The 8,507-nt window shown below is 38.5% G+C and overlaps 1 long non-coding RNA gene across 1 annotated transcript; it reads right to left on the bottom strand.

Annotated features, from left to right (window-relative positions):
• Positions 1–741: 741 nt before the first annotated feature.
• LOC133270300 (uncharacterized) lies at positions 742–8,152 on the bottom strand. The gene is made up of 2 exons (XR_009743725.1): positions 5,680–8,152; positions 742–1,343 (listed from the first exon to the last, which is right to left on the bottom strand). It is a non-coding gene; the product is annotated as an uncharacterized LOC133270300 (long non-coding RNA).
• Positions 8,153–8,507: the final 355 nt, after the last annotated feature.

The raw sequence follows: 8,507 nt of genomic DNA, 5'->3' as shown, positions 1-8,507 counted from the left end.
CACTTAGATCACAACAGTTACACAAGCAGACCACGCAGACCACGTGCAGTGCAGGAATTCAAAGCTTAAAAGGTTGATATCAGTCATTACCAGGAAACATCCAGGAAATTCTATTTCTGTCTTCTTGCTCTCCTCATTCTTTAAACACTGATGTCTCCTTCGGCTGAAAACCAGCAACTGTGAGATACAAACATGAACAAGTCTTCTGAAACGTTCTGGTTGATCATTCTGTCAGTCTGAAGATACTGTTTTGTGATCAACTCCCAGTGAGTTGGGAACTTTGAAACTCAAACCCCACCACCAAACAAACAAGCCATGGCTGTTTTATTAACACAGATGATAGAGAAGTCCGTGTACCTCAAGGGGCAACAGCAACCTCCACCTTGAGTAGTGCTGCTGGGAGAATTCAGCTGTATGGACATATCTACCAACAGGTCTTTGACACATGTGAGAGCTGTCCACAAACTACCCCCACACCGGTAACAATGTGTGCCCAGCAATGCCTCTGAGGGCATTAAATCCCTTGTTAGCACTTGTCAAAGCACCACAATATCATCCCATAGAAGCATATAGGCACAGCACAAACCACTCTGCAGGACCCATCACTGCGGGACTCAAAGGAAGAAAGAATGGTGTGCACCAAAACAATAGACTCCCCAAGTTTCCAGTTTAGGGGCCCAGTATTTCCCACTCAAAACCACAGGCATAAAGTGTGTAACAGTAAGATTTAAAGTACTGAACTTGCTGATGACTTCATAGGATTATTTACAAATCAAATAGATCACAAACAGACTGAAAACATTGTGTGTTCCTTCAGAAATCCCTCCTTTCCTGTAAATGGAACAAGCACAAAAATACAAATGCCTTTCCTTTTCTTCCTCCCCAGCAAAACAATCCTTAGAACAATTAACATAACGGACTGTCAGAAGTGTTCAAACCAAAGTGACAAACGCAGTGAGTGGCAGGCAAGCCCAGCCCGACCCACCAGAACACTGCATGAAGGATTTGTCATGCAAATCAAAATGGAACCTGACATGCTCTTTGTTCATTTTCCTTTCAAAAAATCTACTTTAAATGCCTCCCATGTGCCTTGTTTTGGAAGCTGACATTCCAAATGCATCAGTGCAAATTAAGGGAGGTATCCATTACCAATAAAGACGTTGAGATACAGAGAGTTTCAACAAACCTTATTGGGAAGACTGGAGGGAGAGCTGCTGCAGTTTGCACCTGTAGGGTCGCTCTGTTTGCTGCTGCTGCTTTTACGAAGCGTCTTTAGAGAAACTCCATCATTTGCAGGAGAAGTTCTGGCAGGCTGTCACAGCTTAATGTTTCTAGATTATAGTCTGCAAGCAATGGATATACTGTGAACTAGGAATAACAACAGTGTTCTTGCTTTAAGTCTTATCTATATTAAAATGCATGATGGTTAATGGGCATATTTAATTAAATATTAAAAATATTTAAGTTGTTGATATAGATGTTTCTTGTTTATTTCAGCAGGTTTACTACCTGAATGCATAAACAATTACAACTCTTTAGAAGATGCCACCAGACGTACAGTATTTCACAGTTAGCTTGCACTATATGAAGATGCCTTTTAAACAAGAGTGGTGTTCTGAGCTCATGAAAATAACAGGGAAACTTCCACTAAGCCAAGGCAGGGGTTCAGCCTTAGGGACACGTTGTTAACAAAGCCCTCAAAGCATTTTCTGAGCATGTGGGGCTTTGGTTTAAAAATATATGAACACAACTGATAATAAAGCAGCTTGGAATTTACTCTATAAAATAGCCTAACCCAAACTTAGGGCTATATTAACTTCCCTAGTTTTGTTACTAAAACAATTTACATGATGATTTGGTTTCACTTCTGCCAAAACCAGCAGTCAATCTCCATCAACAGTGCATCATCACTGCAGTTTCACCCTGAGCCTCCAAAAACTTATATTGGAGACTATAGAGCTGGTCAGTTGGGCTCCTCCATACCTACATTAACACTGGTACATGTACCCATCCTACATCAATGTTATTTTCATCATTCTGGCAGACAGATGCTTGTCTTTGTCAATGCATTGCGTTACTCTTGCAGCATTAGAGCTGAATGATTCCTGGAATTTCATTCACTTATCTTTTCCTCAACTATTATTGGTTAAAAAATCCCAAACCATTTTCATTCAATGCCTTAACAGAACTATTATCTGACAATTTACTCTTACATATAGTCTCTTAAAAAAGACAAGACCTTTACGTTCTTCTTTGCTTTGGCTCTGAACTTGGAATTTTTATGAATCAGATTTTTCCTCCTACTCCTTTTGAGGCATTCAGCTTCTTTTCAACTGCCCCCAAGTCTGAACATCTATACATGGGGCATTTTCAGTGAGGGGGAATTGCTTCCATGCCAGTTCACATCTGGTACTCACTACAAGATCCATATGTTTATCCAGGGCCTCCAGAGGCTTGTACAGTAATGGCTATAAGTATGCCTTTTAATTCAATTTTGTCATTTGGCTGGTTAGCAAGTAGTTGTCAGTCTGTCTAAATGCAGCTATAACTGGTCAGTCATCATATTCTAGTTGTCAATTCATAATCCAGTGGAATATCAGTCACATTTCAACTATTTAAAACTATATCAGTCATTTCTTACATCCTCTTAAATTGTCAAATGCATTGCTTAAGTAACTTTAATTCAATATTATTTTCTGCATGTACATTTGTACTTAGGGTTGTTGCCAAAGCTCTGGAGAGCAGAGTCCTGCTAATCTTTATTTATCTCACTAACCTGTCTAGGTATGAAAAGCAGTGTAACTGTGGCATGGCCTTGGGTGACCTACCAATATTGTAAGTAACAAGGCAGCTAAAGATAGAACTTCCTCAGAGCAAAGTGTCATATCTTTTAAACACAGAGATGTCAGTTCCAGCATCAATTAAACTGACATGCCAAAGAGCATAAAATATGCCATATACAGGTTTATTTCTCCTTCCAAAAAGTGGGACTAGGATTGCTCACAGTTTGCCTCCTGCTATGTTTCTTACCTCCTTCTGTGGAGATGCGCTTAGCATGATAAAAGTACACGGTCATGGCAACAACCAGTAAAACTGCTTCGGGAGTAAGGATAATTTAGATTATCGTGTGCAGAATCATATATCCCAAGCAGCATTCTGAAAACAAGATAAACTCTTGTCAAAGCCTTCTGAAGCAACCTCTAGCATATAAACCCACAGATAATGTGGTAACTTGCATATGACACTTAGATAAGCTCTCCTGTGTGTGACTTTCATATGCCTAAATGGAAAACACTGGGAAAACAGTCTCTGCCCTGATCTTATCATTTACGTAATTGCTGATGATAAAATTCAAGCTCCTTATCTTGTTAACCTGTACTTGGTTTAGCCACAAAAGAGAGAATCAGTCGCTGTCAAAACTTACCCCTTATTTAAAGTTGAAATTAATCTGCAAGCTAATTAATGTGAGGTTTCATTTTACTATTTATTGACATATTCTTTGATCCTCCCCATATTTTTCTTTCTGATTGATTGAAGCTTTTATTCTTACACTGCCAACAGACCCCTTTGGTGAGAAACTTCTATTTACACCTGCAACTGACTTAATTCTCACATCTTCCCAACAGTTTCTCTTTAACCTGCATTTCTGAGTCTAATACTTGAGTTTCCATTGAAAGTGTTTCAGTTGCTGTATCTGTGGCAGTTTCCAGGACTCAGTTTAGGGAACACAATTCCTGAAAGTTCACTTAGAATTATTAGTTTTTCAGTAAGTACCACATATGCTATGTCTCTGAAAATACAGCATGATCTAGTGCGATTCTTATTCTATTTCCATGTATTAAGCATTTAAATGTAAAGATTTGGCATGGCTTTTTGTGTGTTTTGTTTGGAATCACACATTAAATACATTGTAGTGTGGGTGGGGGTTTTGTGAGGTTATTATATAGGAGGTCTACAGATTTTCTGTTAAAAAGTCCAACAACTCTGGATTAACATATTAAAAGATAGAGTTTTCTGAAGCTCACGTTTAAAAAGGGGGCTCATGGCAAAGATCCAGTTTCTCTGAGGACAAAAGGAACAAGAACTGTTCTACAGCTCACCTCAAGCCCCTTCATTTCTTCAAACAATTACAAATGTGATGAAGACATTCATAATGAAGGGCACAGACCAACCATTAAGCCAGATCAGGTCTCTTCCGAGTGCCGTGTGAGCTTCCTGAGCAACAACAGTCCTTCTTCTGCACAAAGACTCCACGAGTCCTTTTCCCACCTATGGAGTCTTTGGTGCTACATGGAATTTATTCAGGTTTCAACAAAGGGGAATAACACTGCCTTGCTTTTTTTCAGCAGACACTTCCCTTGATTTTGATCTAATCTTATATGAATAAAGATCTTGTTTTAAACTTTGCCTTTAAAACTAAGTGGCTGTTATCCAGAACTTACTGATTTTACCTTACAAACCTTATTTTTAGTTCCTTGTATGAGATGTCTTTTTCTGTAATAAATGCTTTTACTGTTAGTACATTTCTGGGCTTGCAGTTAAATCATCCTAAGAGATGTCCTACCTTTCTAGACCAAATCAATATATTGGGCCTAGGCTTTTCATAACACTTTCAAAACAATTCTGCTATTTTCCGTCCACTGTCTAAACACTGAAGACAAACACTACTGCTAAAAAGCCACCAAGCAAAAATAAATCATTACTGAAAATCAGTAAATAAATTTCATTGTAGAAGAGTAATTAAAAATATATTAAAGCATCACTTAAAGAACTCCAGGAAAAAACTCATGAGCACACATTTCTACTAAGCAATAAAAACTAATAATTATTACTTGTTGTTCACCATGTGAATGCAGAAGATAGGTGACTCTGGTGCAAACCATCCTGTGCACTCGCTTTTCACTCTCTACACTAACTCAAGACACATAAGCAACCTGCTGGCTGAAAGCTGAGCATTATGGGTGCATTAAGGTTCCCTGAGGGCCAAGTTCCTTGAGTGCTGTGCTCCTGGAATACATTTGAACAGCTCTGTACAAAAGCAGTCCCCAGCCAAACACAAGAATGAGAATCACAAGTGGCTGCACTGTCAATCTCCCACACATACTGCATTCACAGCTATACATAAAAATGCTTTCATTGCTATGCAAGATCTTAGCTCTTCCCTTTGCCATGCTTCAGTACAGTTGTTCACTTAAAGTTTATTTTCTCTTTTCTTAGTTCTTTGCTTATAAAAACAGGGCAGCACTAGATATTAACATGCAGAAAACCAAACGGAAACAGAGAGCTACCACCCCAACAGCAATATGATCCTGCCATCCTAAATATACTCAGTACTCCTCCGACCTGCTCTCACACCTTTACCCGGGAAGCTGCAGCCACTCCCTTTCTCCAGCTGCAATATTATGTAGCCTCTGTTTATAAGAGACTGGGAAAACACAAAGTGGGAGTTGACTTCTGCTTTCCAAGTAGGGAGGGAAAAGTACCTTATCTAATAATTTCCATAGCGTGTTACTGCTGATTGACATCAAATCAGGCTGAAAGTAAAGAATATTAACTGAAAAAATGAATTAATAACTCTTGCAGGTGAAATTAACTCAGCATCTAGTGAAGTTTATTTGTGTAAGCGAAGGAAATTGCATCTGCATTTGGAGTACAGTGATAGAGCTGTGGGATCCATACCTTCCCATCTATACATGAAGTAGTTTTATTTGTCTCAGTTCTACAGCATTTGTGTATTCTCACTCCTCTCATGGGTTTGGTGGTCTGGACAGAGAGTGTGAAGGAGAACCTGGAAGCATGAAAAAAGAAAGAAATAAAGTTTGGGTGTAACCATAGAAGTGCAGGTCTCTTCCATGCCAGATGCCCTTGAATCCCACTGAACGTGCTCGCTAGCTTGAGGCCAAAATAAAGAACCACAGCTACCCAGAACACTGGCTGTGAGGTTGTTATGCTCAGCAGCACCCTGAATAGCACACTTCAGCTCCTCCCCAACGTGATACAATAGCACTCTCTGATAAATAGTGACACTGGCTGTCGTAGTGGCCTCAATCTGTAAGCAGCTTTTAAAAAAGATTGACCAAAAGGTCATATTCACCTAGTCAGCATTACTTTTTTGTTCCAAAGTTATATTTAAGTTCTCAGAAGCTAAGCTAGATGTGTAGTAGTCTTTGGTTAGCTACTAACAATCTGTATAGACAGACCTGTGTTTAAAGGTGAGGAAAACAGTGTAATACTGATAGAACTTTCCTTTAGACTGGTATACAGGTACTTATTTCCCCTCTAAAAAAAAGGATTTACTTTGTAAATACTCCTGTGCTGAGATACAGTAATTCAGAGGACTGGAAGCTGGAAAGTAGCTGTGGTTATAGAGGTACTACAGGCAACCAAGAAATGCATGTAACTATGAAATGAAGAAACATTTCAGGAAGTGCTATTTATGCATGTATATTATGCACTTCTTCATACATATCTGAAGAGGTAAAACTTGTTGCAGTTTAGCCTGTCAAGATGACAGGAACCCTGGGTACATACCGGCTGCAAAAATCCCTTAGGAAAAAGGGATCCAGAAGTAGCATATGCTTTCAATTTGCAGGAAGCAAATCTGATCTTTTGAATATCAAACACAAACCCCACCAACAGCACATGAAAACAAGAACGGATTGGCCATCTTGAGACATAAATCTGACATATCATAAAGGCACTTTTGTCAGCTACTTCTGCTTTCCCTGCCAGGGGTTTGTTCCAGGCTTGGTTTGCAAGTGGTTGTTTCTTCCATTTATCATATTAAACTGGTTTTTTGCATTATATGATTTTTCTATATTTATAGCAAAAAAAAAAAATACACTACTTGTCATCATCTTTTACTTTGTAAATTTTATGAGTTGCTAGGAATTTCAGTCAGGTACACTGTACCTCACTACTTGTCTTTTTTAGATACTTTATTAGAAACACATTTTCATTGGCTTTGCATACACCCTGTCATTTGCTAACTATGGCCAACTTATTACTGTTACCTCGTGTATATAGATACAAGATATTATTTTTTAATAAATGCATGTATAAAGTATATAGGGACTCTATTAACAAGCAGGTCAAGGACATAACATTTTTATGCCTCAGCTCATTTCTTCTGAAGAAACCATAATGATTTTCGTCTTTCTAGAAAGGAATATATATTTTCTTGCTTCTGTGCAAAATAAGTAGAAGTTACTTGCTGTGTTATGCCCTGTGCTCTTTTTAGCCATATGCACTATGAAGCCCCAAATGTGACATCTCAAAGTTGTTCAGGCTTTTTCAGCTGAACGTATCTCATCAATGGTCTACACTCTTTAAGTACACCTGAACAGCCCAGGGCAGCAGATCTAACCAAACAGCTTAAAAAATTACAAGTCTCTCTACCAGATAAGGAAAACAGCCTCAAAGTGTCAAAACTCCCCTATTTGACAGTCAGTCCTATGCTTCCAGTGGGCTCATACGCACACAGTGTGTGTGGGTGTGTGTTGCACCGTCCTGTCCCATTCAAGGCTAGAATCTCAACCTTAAGTTCCTCTGTTCACAAGCAGATCCCACTCCAATGCCAGAGATTAATTGCCTAATTATCTTGCTTACTCCTTCTTGGAAGGTTGCCCTCTGGCTCCTCCTCCTGGTTTTGAAATTTAGAAGGATGAGCCACCAGAAGCAGCAGCGGCTTGTAAACAGTAGGGAGGTAACAGTTGTAGATTTTAGGCAATGAACACCTTCCAATGACAAAATTGTTGCTATAAAACATTTAGGAGCCTTTCTCACACATAATATGATATTTTTTACCTTCTGTCACTTGACACAGGCTATCACTAACCTCAAGATCAACTCCTGATCATGTAAAGATGGTCTTCATTTGGTGTGCTGTTGCTATCTAGTCTCAGTTCAGAAGATTGTTCCAATGCATCCCAGGAAGTCCCTGGGTATAAGTGAAGAACCTACATGTAAGGTCCTTAGAACCATACAGTGCATCAACCACTAAAGAAATATTCAGCCACAACAAATGAGATGCTGTAGAGAAATTGAGTAGAAGATAAAAGATCAAGAAACTGGAATACTAAGCAGAGACATTATTATTATAAGCAGGATATGATAAGCAGGACTGTGATAAGCAGAATTATGATAAACAGGATCAAATTGTGTAACAGGATATGTTAGAAATAAGTTTCTGTTTGGAGGGAAGAACAAATAGAATGTAGGTGAACTGTGACAAAGATGAATTCCTAAAAATGTAAGGAAATTAAGGTTGAAACTAATTACAGAAAAGGTGGCATCTAAAACATCAGTGTCTGATAAAAATGGAAGGAAAGAAGAGTCATTTAAAGAAAAAAAAAAGCTTAAGGAAAGAAAAGATCTTTTCAAAGTGAACATGAGAGGTAAATGATGCAGTACTAAAAGGGGATGTAACTGAAAAATAACATTAACGTTTCAGATATTAAATAAGTATAAATATTAAGGATTTGTAAAAGACTTACTTATCTTACTGA

The sequence above is a fragment of the Pezoporus flaviventris genome, unplaced genomic scaffold (assembly GCF_033815535.1).
Source record: "Pezoporus flaviventris isolate CSIRO_AGI_PZ_B2104156 unplaced genomic scaffold, CSIRO_AGI_Pfla_v1 ptg000020l, whole genome shotgun sequence".
Classification (NCBI taxonomy): Eukaryota; Metazoa; Chordata; class Aves; order Psittaciformes; family Psittacidae; genus Pezoporus; species Pezoporus flaviventris.
Note: the sequence above shows the minus strand (reverse complement) of the source record. Positions and strands in the feature narration are given on the sequence as shown.